This window comes from Porites lutea, chromosome 6, assembly GCF_958299795.1.
Source record: "Porites lutea chromosome 6, jaPorLute2.1, whole genome shotgun sequence".
NCBI classification, from domain to species: domain Eukaryota; kingdom Metazoa; phylum Cnidaria; class Anthozoa; order Scleractinia; family Poritidae; genus Porites; species Porites lutea.
In genome coordinates, this window is record NC_133206.1 from 27,890,977 (window position 1) to 27,906,539 (window position 15,563).

General features: G+C 40.1%; 1 pseudogene; it reads right to left on the bottom strand.

The window, feature by feature from the left end:
* Positions 1 to 654: 654 nt before the first annotated feature.
* On the bottom strand, positions 655 to 14,432 carry LOC140942112 (uncharacterized; annotated as a pseudogene).
* Between the last annotated feature and the right edge of the window lie 1,131 nt (positions 14,433 to 15,563).

A 15,563-nucleotide genomic window follows, 5' to 3' on the forward strand; every position in this document is an offset into this window, starting at 1 on the left:
GTCGTCTGAGTCCAAATTAGGGAGCTGGATGGAGCCCCTTCCCGGGGTTTTTGATATGTTGTAGCATTTCGAAACGATTTTACCTTGTGGAAGGCCTTTGATCTTCTAACAAGATGAGGTGGTGGGGCTGCTGGAGGTCTGTGACGTCACCAACAATGGTCGCCATTTTGGATTTTACCAAGGATTAGAAATCAGGTTAAAACCGCGAGAAATAGTATTTTTTGTGCTTTACATGAACTTTGCATGATTTTAGCCACAAAATTTACTTTTATTGTTGAAAGAAGTTGAAGGAACATGTACATTCACCCAAAAATGGCTTGACCACCTGCGACTTATGACGTCATAGCTCGTGACCATAGCAGCTAACCATCACTGAACTTGTCTTAAGAAGTGCGCGAGAGATGAACGAACCGCTACTGAAAACGTCAGGAGCTGACGTGTTATCCTATAGGAAAAAAACTCAGAAAAACAAGGGGGTGACATCCACCCCCCTCCCCCACCACCCCTTGTACGTCCGAGGGTTAAAATGAATTCGCGATTTTTCAAACTTTGACGCGTTTATTCCAGTTCGCGGATCAAGAGCCGTTATGCTCTTGATTGTGATCAAAGACGATTGCTGTTTTTTGGGTGTACATATAAGGCCATTAACTCGATGTAAGATTTGTTTCACTCTTGGACTGTTTTCAAATTATTTTTCCCTAAAATCACTTAGCTTTTCCCTCAAAAGTCACATGAATGTGCCCTAAAGTTAACTGATTTGTTAAAAATCAAAAAGTGCTACAGTTTATTGTTTGATTTAAATTATAAATTTATTAATGGGAGCTTCGCCTTTAGACTTGGATAAAATTATATAATGCTGAAGTGAAGCACCTGTTATCGTTAACTACACTAACTACGTTCACTAAAGTCAACGCACCAAAACAGCCTCCATAATGTCAGAAGCTTACTAGGTATATTTAACTGAAAGTTACTGAGTAGCGATAAAAAGCGTCCTTTATTCCTAATAAACTCTAGACTGAGTAATCTGAAAACTAGCCCTCCGTTAACAGAGTGACACGTCAGGTCGACTCACTGTGGAGTCATCACAAGAGAGTGTCGAAAGTTTCGCTGGTGCTGGGGCATTGATCATTGTAACATTCCTGGGTCTCATCTAACAGTGTAAAATCATAATATGGGGTATCAGCTGTCATCATTTGTTCAAGGGTTGGTATCATTTCGGTGAATGAGGGTCGTTCATTCGGATCATCCCTCCAGCAGTCCAGCATTAACTTGTATCTGTCGAGAAGAAATTATGCTGGTTTATGCTTTGTTCAAGTTGGCCAATTATGACGCTAGCCAAAATTGTCGTCAAGCTACGACACGTAACTCTTTTTGAACTCTGATGATCACTGTTGTCGAATAGGCAATCACTGTTAACAACAATCTTTTCCATAAGACAACCTAATTAGAGACCAATGATGGGTTCAAGCTATTTACAATGCCATGTTGTGCCGAATTTCCCTTGTGAGTAGTATAGAAGGGATGAAATTATCCATTTTAAAGCGGAACTTTAGCAGGTAGTTCTTAACGTTTATGACTTCAAAGAAACGTAAATGAGTTAAGCCTGGTTCTTTTCTGCCTCCGATCTACTTGCGTTGGCGTTATATTCGCCAGTTTCACCGATTTTTTTTTGTCGCAATCAAGTCGCATGAGTGCCTGCCAGAGAGTCATGATTGTCATGATAAAGTCAATCGAAGTATTTAACAGTTATTCCTCGAGCCCGAATGGGCTCTGAGCAAGAGACTGAAAAGGGGACAGAGAGGGCATCCCCCATATACACCCTATTCCATAGGTAATTCGTCTCGAGTTATTTTTAGAATCGGGATAAAGTTACCTCGCGCGAGGCGTGGATGTTTCGTGGAGGTTTCGCATGACCAAACGCCGTGCAAAACATGTCGGGCGAGAGGCAATGAAAGCGTAAAAAGATCGAGAGCATTCCTGAATATTGAAGCGAAATGAGTCAGCGCTCACCTGGGAAAAAGGAATCGCTGGACTCTTTGACAACCCATGAAATCAGTTTAACTCGAAGTTGTCGTAACCTCAGTGCTTTAATAAAATGAGAAATTTCGCCGGTCTATTGAAACCAGTCGTTTGTACAATTTAGGGAGTTTAAGATCCAACGACGCGGACGACAACTAAAACGTCAAAAAAACAATAGGTTTAATTAGCAAAACAACAATTTCGCACGTGCAACACACTTTTTTGTTCATTTCTTTCCCGTTTTTGCACGACTACGACGTGAAAATGCCTAATTTCGCGTTTTATGGAGGACGTAAATAAGCAACGACGAAATTTTATTTCTCTTTCTGAGCCTGAATATGGTCCCTTGAAATTCAGCTTTAGGAGGGTTCGCCTACAATTGACAAAGTAAGTGGGTAGGAATAATTGCTATAAACACTGAAAAAAATAAACATCAAACCAGAAATTGCTCTCTTCAAACTGTAAATTAGAAATGATCCTGAGAGAATATTCAGTGTGTTAAAGATTTCCCTGCTCTACTGTTAGCTCTATACAAGAGAGGAGGGGTGATTCTTTTTTAATTTCGGTTTCGCTGACTTAGCTTTCGCAGAAATCTCGCTGTAGTCGTTTTCGTCGACAAAAGGAATAGCAAAATCGCTCTCCGCGTCTTCCCCCATTTTGTTCTGCGTCATTTCGTGAAGGACGCGTGGCTCTCAGCTTGGGTCATCCATGCGGAACACATTCGCGCTATGTGATTGGCTGTTGTCTAATCCCCCTTGAGATCTGTGGTGTTAAAAATAACTCGAGACGAATTACCTATGGAATAGGGTGTATATGGGGGATGCCCTCTCTGTCCCCTTTATAGTCTCTTGGCTCTGAGTCAATAGCCCATGAGGCCGAAGGCTGAATGGGCTATTGACTTAGAGGCCATGAGGGCGAGAGGAATAATTTTTTTAGTAAAATCCAACTAGTTGGTCAAAAATATCAAGAATAAACAAGTTTTAGCTACTTAAAGCTAGACTTTAATCCTTATTTGCCGCCAAAAGCCGGCGCTTTCCGCTACTAGTGGGCTATAACATATAGCCTAGTAGTAGCTCAACCAATCAGAACGCAGCATTGATAATAGACCACTAGCTGGATTTTACTAAATTGTACTATACCCTTGGCGTTTCATCGATGAACTTAAAGAAGTGGCCGAAAAAAACGGCCTTGTTATGAACGTTTTAAACATGATCATGCCTATAGCGTAACAATGTTGTTTTTAAAAGATATTGTGTTTCTCGTTTGGTACATTTATTTTGCGAGTCATTTGCAATAGGTTTACTTACATTTCATCACTGCAAGTGTTTGGTTGTGCCATACGATACCCCTTCTTAAGGAGATTGTACAACTGGGCATGGTTGATTCTGGGATAAGGAGTTCCACCTAAAATGTTCAATTTAAATATCATTGGGGAAGGTTCAGAGAACTTTTAAGCTACCATTACGTCTGTCAAAAACTGTCAGTTATTGTGGCGCATGACCATGTGACCATTGACTCACGATGGTGATCTTGTACCCAGATCTCTCGTCGACGAAGCCGAGGGCGAGATCAGGTCAAGTAAAAAAAGATAAAATAAAAAAGCTTCGACTATACTCTGTTCTGTTGTAAAGCACGCCGGAAGCAGCTAGAGCACGAAAGAACAGTTGAGGAAACCGAGACCTAGTGGAGTGTTTCTCCCTACTTTCGTTCTCTTGCCGTTTCCTGCGTGCTTTTCAACAAAACAGAACACAGTGTCAAGGCTTCTTTATTTGTTTCATGATAAAGAATCCGTTAAATTCTTCATACATCACTTTTTAATTTTCAAAACAAACTTTCGGCAGATGGTGCGACACTTTTAAATGTGTGTTTTATACTCTCATAAAGCATGCATTTGCAACCAACCAGAGTACGCGTTATATCTGGACTTTATTATAAATCAGTGCGCCTGACCGGCGAGCACGTGGCGTACGGATTTGACCAGATCTCTCCCTCGGCTCCGTCGACGGGAGATCTGGATACGAAATTACGTTGTTAATAAAACAAACAAAGAAATGCAATGGACGATCATTATAACTCTAACATCAGTCAAAGCATTTAATATATCTTACCCATGGTAGCCATTTCCCACAAAACAACTCCGAAGGACCATCTAAAGAACAAGGTATGATGAAAACAAATAATAGGTGAAAATATTAAAAATTATAATGAAAAAAATTCGTATGAGAGGAAGATTGATTGATTGCCTGCGAATCCTTACATCAATAATTGCATTTTTTCCAAATGTAGCCGGAAAGGTCAATAGTTTTATTGCATGCTACAGTTCAAAACGGTATCTTGGTATGAACAAATTAACAGCCTGCTGACCACTTGCTGTGATTCTATTCATCACGAGTTTCTTAGCGAAGCATGCAGTGACACAGAGTTTTACTCAGTGGAGGGTGGCCCTTAAATGGTAGTCATCCCCGGAGAGAAATACAGTAAATAAGCCATTTGCACGGTGACGTCTTTTTACTTCTAAGACCAGAATTCATTTCGTTTTTTCTTTGGTATTTTAATTTGGTAAACCCAATTTGCACATTAAAGCAAAACCCTGAAGGATTCTGGTAATAGTTGTAAAATGACGCCATCGTGAGAGTGGCCTATTGTGTAACTGGGAACAAAGGGTTTAAACACAGGCTCTAAAATCGTAGAGTAAATTCGAACCCAGACCCCTGCCTTTAAAAAGAAAGGGATGGTAACTGATAATGGTACGTGTTAGCCATTAATGTTTAGAACATCTATTAGAAGAGCTTTTATTAAGGAAAATGTCCAAAAAATGCCTCTGGTGAACAACGCATAGGAAGGAAATGACCCAGTAGTGGGTTTCTCTGTTTACGTCTTGGTATTTGGCTCGTTCATATACCTGTGTTGTAGGTGATAACAGGCCTAAGAAACCTTGCAAAAAATTTTTATTTAACTTACACATCACTCTTGGAAGTAAAAATTCCAGTCTGCAATGAATCAGGTGCTGTCCATTTTATGGGCAGTTTCTTAACGGTTGCCACCTTGTATATCTCACTTTCACCTGTGCGGCGTAGCATACCAAAATCAGAAATCTTCACCGCTTTGTTTTCACCAAGTAAGATGTTACGGGCTGCCAGATCACGATGAACAAATCCTTTACTGGCCAAGTATTCCTAAAGGAAGTTTGATAAAAACTTAGTCTTTTCTATCTACCTGGTAGCCCTTTGCCAGAACCCATTTCTTCACTGAAGCTGTTTATTTACTTCTTAGACAGATTTTGCCTGTTACCATGGCTACCAGTTCTGACAAAACATAACAAGGTAAGGCCATTTTTTGAGTAGTTTTAAACCCCTTTTTGTGGGCAACAGATTATTTTAGCTGTGAAAGGTGTGAACCCAGGAGTCATTTCATAAGTAGTTTCAACCTTGATCGTTCGGCTGAACGAAGTCTTGAAAAGGACTGATTTTGACACTGACTGACGTTTCGACAACCTGTGCGGGAGTCATCTTCAGAGTCAAAGTGAGTTGGATTACGTCAGTTAAAATCTGATAATTGACCTGTTTGGTCATTTAAGTCGCTTTGTTATTGGCCGTCTGCCAATTAAGCCGTAATGTTATTGGCTACGAAGACTCTTTGAAGACTACGGTGCGTTTCGATCCGTCTATTGTCACGGTTTAACAGTGTTTTATTGTTAGTCAAATTGTCGGTCGCCCAGTCATTCTCTAGTAACTTGTATGGTGCCGGTAACTGTTGACTACGATTCAGTGGGATTTGCTCTAAGTTTGTAAACCAGGCTTCTAAAGTGAGTCGTTGATAGTAGTATGTACAGTACGTAATGCGAGTCGATTTGATGTTTCGTCTGTAAATGGTGTTTAGCAATGTGATTGTTGACGTCACCATTTCTTGTCGCTCGTTTGTGTTCAGTCAGTCGCGTGCTAAGGTTTCTGCCGGTCTTACCAATGTAAGTAGCCTGGCAGTTGTAGCTTTTTATCTTGTAAACTGCTCCCTGTCTGTCCTCCAGTTTGTCTTTTGTCCTTGACGTTGGTAATTCGTCGTCGTAAAGTGGTTATCGGTTTGTGTGCAACGCGTATGTTGTGAGGTTGTAGTATACGTGCGATAGTTTCAGAGGTGCCCCTATTTCACGGTATAGTCGCCGTCGAATATATATTAGACCTTGGGCAAAAAAAAAAACAAAATCTTTATTTTTCGGAAGCATTTCCCATGGCAAAGAATTAACCTACCATTCCCTTAGCAATCTGCCATGCAAAACTCATCATATCATCTGCAGAAAAAACGTGATCTTTACTGTCGATGTCACAAGTGCCTTCGTCGTGCTCTGTAGGGGCTTTCACTGTGGTCCTTTTATGGGATTGAGGAAACTGGTTGTCTTTAAAGATCGGTGGTAATGACAGTACCCTCTTTTCGTTTTCTTTGCCAAGTTTGGTTTCTGGAGATGATACGTATACTTTCATGGCATCACCTTTGGACTTGCCTTTCTCGTTTCCCGAACTTTCTATTTCCGTTTGCTTTTCAGTAGCATCGCCGTTCCTATCCTCTGTTTCTATAGTCAAGGTTATTCCATCGCTTCCCTTCGATCCGTCATAGTTCGTGAGCTGATGAGTGAGTCCTTGGCTTCCTTCCATAACAAGGCTTGTAGCAACTTCTGGGAGATCTCTCGAGCTCTGCCCCAGCGATGTTGTCTCTTCTTTTTCCAAAGTTGAACATGGAGGTAGTATTTCAAGCAGGCGCTCAACCTTGGTGTCAACATAGGTTTCCTTGGATTTGTGCAGATTTTCTAGTTCTTGCAGTTGCTTGGAGGCATTTTCCTCTTGTTTTTCATTGTTGACCTTTCCTTGTTTTATCTCCTGACCATCCGTGTTTTTCTTCTGACTTTCTAAGACGTCGCTATGGTCATTATTCTCCTTTGTAAGCTGCAAGTAGTTCAAACATGATTTAGGTCTACAAATTAATATTCTATATAGTATAGACTGGTGAAGCAATTTTACCAGAGTAAAAAAAGATCATTTTCTACACAGACATAAGCCCATGACCACACGACATACGCTGTTCTCACTTATGGTAATATGCCCGTCTAACCTCGTTTACGGATAAAAATTCTTTTGAAATTCAGATACGAAAACGTCGTCTGATTAGCATTTCAAAGGATTTTTTACTCAAAAACGAGGTTAGACGGGCATATTACCATACGTGAGAAGAGCGTATAGCTACAGCTTAAGATATTTCTTTCTTTAAAAATAAAATTTTCTGATTTCAGACCAAATAAATTACCGGTTTTCAAAAAAACGATATCAACTTTTGGATATAGAATGTAAAAGCAACTTCATATATTTGCCGTGTTAAAATTAAAGGAGTGTTTCTTTCTCCCCAGTGGTTTTGGCTCTCCTTACATGTTTTAAATATGCAAAAGTCTTTCATTATAGACTGCGACAAGCTCTGCGAGGTGAAAGAAATCTTGTGGGAAATGGCGTTGCTGCTAGTGGCTTCATTTTCAATGGCCATGATCTTTGCTGTCACCCTGAATTTTACCGCAAATTCAGGTTAAAACAAATTAGAGGAAAACCTTTGATTAGGGCATATACGTCCGCCCTTTTGCCCAAGTGTCTACTCTCCCTTTTATTTATCATTTTTTAACCCAAAGAGTCGTTATCATTTTTCTTGTTGTATTATCAATGCTTCATAAATTAGTTAACAGGAATTGAAGACATGTTCAAAAAACTTGAATTTACGTTATATTTTGAGAAATGTTCCAGGCTATACATTTATAGGAAATATAACGGGGCAACAAATAAGCTGATATAAATTTTGTTATTAGGGTAAAAATTGCAAAAATCGATACATACAGTAACAAGCTTTATTTGCTGTCTTTTGTTTCTAAGCCACTGTAGAAGGTCTCCGTGAGGAACATACTCCATGATCAACATGATGGGCTCCGACCGAATCCAAAAACCGAGCATGCTAAGAATGTTTCGATGCGATCCAACGTCCTTCATGAGGTCAATTTCCTGAAGAAACTGTCGTTTTTCCTCCTCTCCAGCATTTTCTAAACACAAACGGGAGTTATAATGAAAAAAAGAATATCAGTTAAAATCAGTCAAGAAAAACAATATCGAGAGGGTTTATGAACTGCGTATATAACCATGCAAAGGAAGTGATGATGAAGGGCATATTGACTAAGCGCAAGTCTCAAGCAGAAGAGACCTTGTATCGCAGAGGAACAGGAAGATTCCGGTCCTGCATGGAGCACCAATTGAATAGATTTTTAACTTGAGAACAACAATACGCAAAAAATACAGCTAGTGGAAGCTCTCCACAACGGCCTCTTTGACAACAGGAGAAGAAAATCCTTCAATAAGAACGACCGAGACCAGGTTTTATGAGCCGGCGATACCGAGCACCCTACCCAAACCCTTGTTTCCACTAAAACCGCTGGATGCCACAACCTGGTTGAGGTGGTTTTTATCTAAGGTCTTCCACAGAAGAAAGTGGCCGTTGTAGAGAGGTGGCCGTTAATGGGAGTACCACGTGTTTAGTGTGCTAAGTTCATGCTTACTGTATCCCATTATAGAAATCCAATCATATGTAATATATATCAGATAGAATACACAAAAAAATTTGAACGATGTTTTGAGTCAAAATGTTAACGGGACGAAACGAGCAAAGTTCGCAGTATTCGCTAGACGTATCGGAGACAATTTATACTTACTGCAGCAGTATAAATGGAACACAATCAAAAAGATGCGGATCAAGTTCCATGATCATTCTTGACTTTTCCATCAGTCGGCGGCAAAACTGGCCGTTGTCGACAGGTTATTTTGACAGTTAGGGACATGCGTTTGTGGCCGTTGCCGTTGTAAAGACGTTTAAACAAGATTCATTGTATAGACTGTCCCCAGGGACAAAAAATAGTGGCCGTTGTAGAGAGGTGGCCATTATGGAGGTTAGACTTTAGCTTCAGCATCAGCAAGACGTCTGTCACATGTAAGTTAAGCTATTCTATATTGCAAGTGCAAGCCTTGATCCCACATGGAAGTGAACTTCGATTATACTAAAGTTACACAAACTTTATTTACGTTAACAACGTGCTGGTCGAACATGATTTGTAAACATTCATCGAAAATGGCCTAGTAGCTCACCAAGAAGGACTTTAACAGCAACAATTCGTCCTTCATTGTCCTTCAATGTTCGTAGCCTGTCCTTGGTATGTACATTTGGATTTCTTTTACTGGTATCTGGAAATATATTTGCGTTTGTTACCTCCTTCATTACACCTTTATGAACCTTGCCAAAAGCCCCTCGACCAAGTTCCCCCATAATGGTTACTCGCTCGTGTGGGACTTCCAGTGACATAAAATGGACAATTTCTTTCTTGGATCTAAATAAGAAATATCCAATATTAGTAAAAAAAAATTGTTTTGTACATGATCGAAGTATGAAGAAACAGCGTAGGAAGAACGGTTTTTCTTACTACGTAAGCGGCGGAGCAGGGTGGTCCCTGCCCCCCCCCCCGAGAAAAATTTGGGAGGGGAGGGGGTCAGAGCCCCCCTCGTTTTAGTCCGTAATCGCCATTACGGATTTATTCGACATTACCTGTGACATCGGCAACTGCAAAGCGCACATTTCGTGCCCTCACTAGACGATTTGCCACCTAAAAAGCATCATGAATAAGGACTGCCTAAACAAATGCCTGCTGATGCATTGTCACAAATCGCAAACTTCACACTAGACACTGTGAAGATTACAAAGAGATTTGCCTGTGCTGACGAACAACGCGCTCAGCGGGCCGGCGCATCTTAACTGAGCTAACAAGGCGGTGGTCAGCTGTCTCGCCCTTATTGGGGTCTTTGAACGGGGAAACCCGTGCATAAAAGACCGCTTGATAAGCCCCCACCCCCACGTTTCGAAAGGCTCCGCCGCCTCTGTTGTTTAGACACATTACGGAAAATTCCTTTTTTATGGAGACCAATAGAAGTCACTCGATTTTCTTGAGTACAATTTGACTTAAAGTTGAAACGGGGGACCAGTGCGCATGTCTGTCTTCGTTCTAGCCCGAGCACGCTACGTACCTGTCGTAGCAAAACAAACAAACGAAAGAAATACACTGTATCTTCCTTTTAAGGTTACGGCATGTAGCACATATTGTAATGTATAATTTAAAGGCCAGTTTATACTTAACGGTTTGTCTGCCTGGTTTTGTAACGAAAACATATGGTGAACAGAAAAGTTGGCCCGATTTCGTATTTAGATCTTCCGTCAATCGGAAAATACACCGCGCAAAAAAAAAGACGACAAATCGGTTTTCGAGTCCGAGCAAAACTATTATATTTCCTCGGAGAACTACTTTTCGAAGAAATTGTCGGATATGACGCCAGTGTCAGTGTTAGGGAAAGTTCATTTAATATGACAAGGGGGGGGGGATGAAGATATTGAGGGGGGGCTCCGAAAATTTTTAGACACCCGAAGGGGGGGCTCTGAAAAAATTGTTGCGCTAGGAGGGGGGGCTCCGAAAATTTGTATACTTCAAAACCAACACATGACATCATCATACAGATCGGATGGTTTTCAACTCAACAATTTAATGACCTGTGCAACTCAGCTATATCACGTGGTTTACAAATATAACAAATGTAGTCTCAGTAATTATTACACTCTTGTTCATCTCAAAAATGCTTTAGAAAATTGCATCACGACTGTATCTCAAGTTTGTCATAGTATAAACCATTGAAGACAATAACGGTAAATATATGTAATATAGTCTAGCGATCTTTTTTCAGGGGAGCAAAGGAATTGAAGGAGGAGGAGGGGGGGCTCTGAAATTTTTTCGACTACCAAGGAGGGGGCTCCTAAAAAATTGAACCGCTAGCGAGGGGGGCTGCTAAAATTTCAAGCTTCGAGTTTCAATATCTTCATCCCCCCCCTTGTCATATTAAATGAACTTTCCCTTAGTGTCCAACTTTGTAAACATGCGTTGAGTAATCCCTCTTGACTTTTCAGTGCCATTTAAGCATACCGTTCTTCCCTTTTTTGCCTCCTTCGGTAGATCCCTACGAGAATTGCTGCCGCAAGAGTAGCAGTGATTCCAAGAACTATTCCCAACGTTTTTATAGCGTGATCGTTAGCTGGAAAGACAGAAATAAATTAATGTAAAAGATATGGAATTTATGCAATTTATATGTACGCCATCCATAAGAGGATAGGTGTTATTGTCTCGGTTAGGGGAGTTTGTTTTTGTATTTTTTTGCATTCTGAACTTTTTGCATATATCACTTTTAAAATCTATTTTGTTTTCCCCATCTCACCTGCGGAAGTGGCCAAAAAAGGTCTGTTGTAAAAAAGATGGCTTTATAATTTGACTTGATTTTTCAAGTTTTAAATGATTTTTTATTCATATCAGTAACTATGCTTTTGCCTTGGAATTTCGTGCTGTTTTCTCAGTTCGGGTAGCGAAGCTTCTTTCTCGGAATTTTTGCGACTTCATTAGGTAGAGTCTCCCTATATTAAAAAAAAATGACGGAGATTATAAATAGGATAATAATCAGTTAGTTAGGCCTTCTTCTGAAAAATAATTACCGTGCGCGTAGGGTAAGGTACAGAATTTTCTCGTTCGTTTGAACGCGACTTATATTAAACGCCGGTCATTATTGTGGCAATGACCTGCTCTTCCATTTACCCTGTTCAAGATAATAGAGAGATGAATTATAAGTACATCTAGGACGATTTTCCTTGCGGCCGGCATTTTCTGGTTTGTTTCTTATTTATGGCATCATCCATGACCTTACGGCTCTGAACGGATATAAAGCCTCACTTGTCGTGGCGGAAGTTGCCTTCCACGTAGACGGTGTTTTGACTAATCACGCAACGACGCGTGACGAGGCCCTAAGAATGCTTTCTGAGGAGGAACGCCAGTGCAGCTTGGGTTAAGGCAATCTATATTTTGTTCCCTTGCGGTACTTACAGTAGACGTCTTGTGTTTCCTGCTTTATCTTAGGTGAGTTAATTTGAACTTGCCAAGGAGTAGACCAGTCGCTCTGGAGTTTTCCAATCCACGAAGAAACTTCAATCTGATAGATTTTGTCGCAGTCAAGTGTTAATAGATGATATAATTTCGCCGAAGTATGCTCTTCCACCCGGCGTTCTGCTCTGTAGCCCTGTGGATTTATCACCCTAAAGCGTATGGTGTTCTTCGTAGTGGCACACACGTCACGACTCCATGTGAGGTTCACTGTGCAACCATTTATCTTGCTTTCCTTCTTGTTAATAACCGGAGTTTTCGGTGTGCCTTAGGTTCACAAAAAAATATATCGTCTTCAGTTGATTATTTACTTGTGTGTAGGCTACAAGGGATTCGGTTTAATTCTTTTAAAGTCCCTTATAAGAGTAAGACAACGAAGCATTACGATTTTGGCAGCGTCAAGTTGTATCAAGAGCGAAAACGACTCACTTCCGGTCGACGTGCGTCACTAAAAAACTCATTTGGTGAAAGTCCCTAATAACAACAGATTACCTTTGCTCAAGTCAGAAATCTGATTTGCAGACAAAGCAGTTTCGAGTACATGAAGGTCCATCAGTGCCCCAACGAAAGGTTTATTTACCAATGGCAACTTGAACAGGACTGGATGATTTCCTAACACATTTTCCGTCTCAAGATGGTCTGACGATAAGAAGAAGAACTCGTTCCATTGTTCCTTCGTTAAAATTTCTGTTCCATTTACAAACACCTTGATCTTAGACTCCTCACAGGTTATGGCAACATGATTCCATTCACTGATTGCAAAGTTTGCTTTTGCTATAGTGTTATGTATCGACAAGATGACACTGTAATTCTTTATTGCCGCGTAAAATAGTTTTCCGCTCACAGACCAAATCGCCATTAAAGGTCCCTCAATACCATCGGATTTAATCCAAAAAGCAATTGTAAAGTCGCAGTTTGTAATGTTTACTTTGGGCACAGTGACAAAGGAGCCTTTTTGACTGAAATACGCAGCTTTACTTCCAAGGCACCAACCTTCAGTGTAGTTAACCGCACCAAAAAATCTACGAAATGAAAATTAGAACAATTAATGTTTAAACACAGGCGGACCATCCAAACTGTTCGAGGCATCGTGATGTCACGCGCGACATGTGATCCCATACATTTCATTCAAGTGATCGGTAGAAATGCTTCACAAAACATAGAATTTTGCACCTTTTGATCCCAAATGTTGATATAATGGGATCACATGTCGCACGTGACATCACGATGCCTCGAACAGTTCGGATGGTTTTCCTCTGGTTTAAATCAATATGAAATATTAAGCTTAAAAGAAGCATACCACAAGAAATCTTTCAAAGTTTTTGAAAGCTACGAGAAAATGTGGAGGGACTCTCCTTTGATGCAAAAAGTGACTTGTGAATATCTATCAAATGCATGAAGAACATTATCATGGATAAATCTTCTATGATCAAAGGCGACGATGATGACCATGAGTATTATTATTGTCATTATTATTATCATCATCATCATCATCATCATCATCATCATTATCATCATCATCATCATCCTCATCAAAATCATTACCTTCATATTTCTTCAATAGGTTATTTATATGTTATACTAACCTTACATCTGAATCAGAACCATCTAGGAACCAGTGGCCCAAATTTGGTGTCCCTAAGGAAAGGTCATTTGTCAGATTGACTCATGAAAGATTTTATTCTTTAACATTGAATCACAAAATTTACTGAATTCTTCTAATGCTAAAGAGAATTTTTTTTTGTACATTCATTCTTTCGGTAGTTTAGCATGTATCATGTTGTAATTTGTCAGTTGTATTCGTTTGTTACTATTTTATCCATATTTCAAGGTAAACCTGTTATAACTGTTCGGAATTGATTGAACCCTCTTCATGAGTAGTTTCATATCTCGTAAACAAAATAAGCAACTGTCTGTCGCCAAATTTTCGTCAAAATGTATCTGAGATAAATGTAAACTGCTTGGGAGGGATACTTTGAATACTGAGGCCAATTCCGGTGTATTAAAATTCATACTTGGCTGCGGAGCTTGGTGACGAATAAAACAAGATGAATCATCTTGAGGTTCAGCAATGTATTATACATTTCTTTTGTTTTATTCCCCGAGCCCCGGAGCCAGGTATGAATTTTAATATATCAAAAGTGGTCTATTGAAAGCCATCTGTTCATTAATTACCTTTACATCCAAAGAGTTCTACCCTCATAGAGATGTGTTTATGCCAAGCGGTTGGTAGGAAACGGATGTACCGTGCTCTTATGAGTGGATTTAGTTTATGAGAAACAATGGTGTCTGGGTCTGTGTTGCCATCGAACACCTGAAAAATCCAGGTATAGGACGCACAAGTGTTAAATTCAGTCAATAAATTCATTTCTTGCTGCATTCCTCAAAGGAAGCGGGTTGCTAGACATAATTTTACTCTGACGAAAAGTGCACACGAGCAAAATATATACGTATTTAAAGGTTGCTGGAGAAATGCTAAACTGCTTTTTTTTTCACTTTGGCGAAGAAGAGGCCTCTCACCTTATCTTTACCTCGTCCTAGCTCTTTGTAAACATTGAACTTATCTCCGTTGTCGCTGTACTGTAATGTGTAATGTGTGACCCACTGGCTATTAGCATTTTCTCCTTGAGTAGCAATCTGTGCAATGAGGGTGCGCTTTTGACTGCCCAGATCTATCTGCAACCATTGCTTAACATTATTGGTATAAGGTGACCACGATCCTACTTTATTTGAAGTTCTTATAGCCTTTAGTCTGCCGTTGATGGCTGCATGCTCGGCATCCAGTTGCGAAGAAGCAATGACTTGCCCGTTGGAGATCTCTCCGTCTCCCATACCGAGAGCTTCTTCACATTCTATTGAATAAAAACAAACAACAACAGTACTCGTCTTGGCTGTAACATTAACCGATGCACCTGGGTTTGATGAATGTAAAAGGTAATGATGATGAAGATGATGCGGTCCAAGAGCCATTATGTTTCTTGTGTGGTCCTAATGATTGTAGCAATGCTTATCACCATGTTGTTGTTGTTGTTGTTAATGATGATGGTGATGATGACGACGATGATGATAATTGTGGTAATGGTGGTGGCAGTGTTGGTTGTAGCGGTGGTGTTAATTATTGTAAAACTAAAGGTTATTTATTTATCTCTAGTTATTTATATAATGATGACAATTAAAAACATGCTGTACAAACTTGGTATAAGGCGTCCGATTAACCTTTTGGAGGGTCATCTTGATCCACAAGCCCTAATCTGCAGAAGTCAATAGCTTTCGGTTTGGGTTGACAGCAATCCAAAAACTTGTAAACAATGGCTTATTTTTAAAGCTACAATTGAGGAGGGAAGTGAAACTTAAAATATCAAGATACAAACCATCACAAATGATGGTGTTGCCATCTTCAGTCCATGATCCACCAATCCCGCAACGAGAAGATGAAGGACCGCTGACTCGATATCCACGGGTGCAGTAAAAAGAGCAAATCTTTCCATGTGGGTGAGTTGGTAAAAGACAA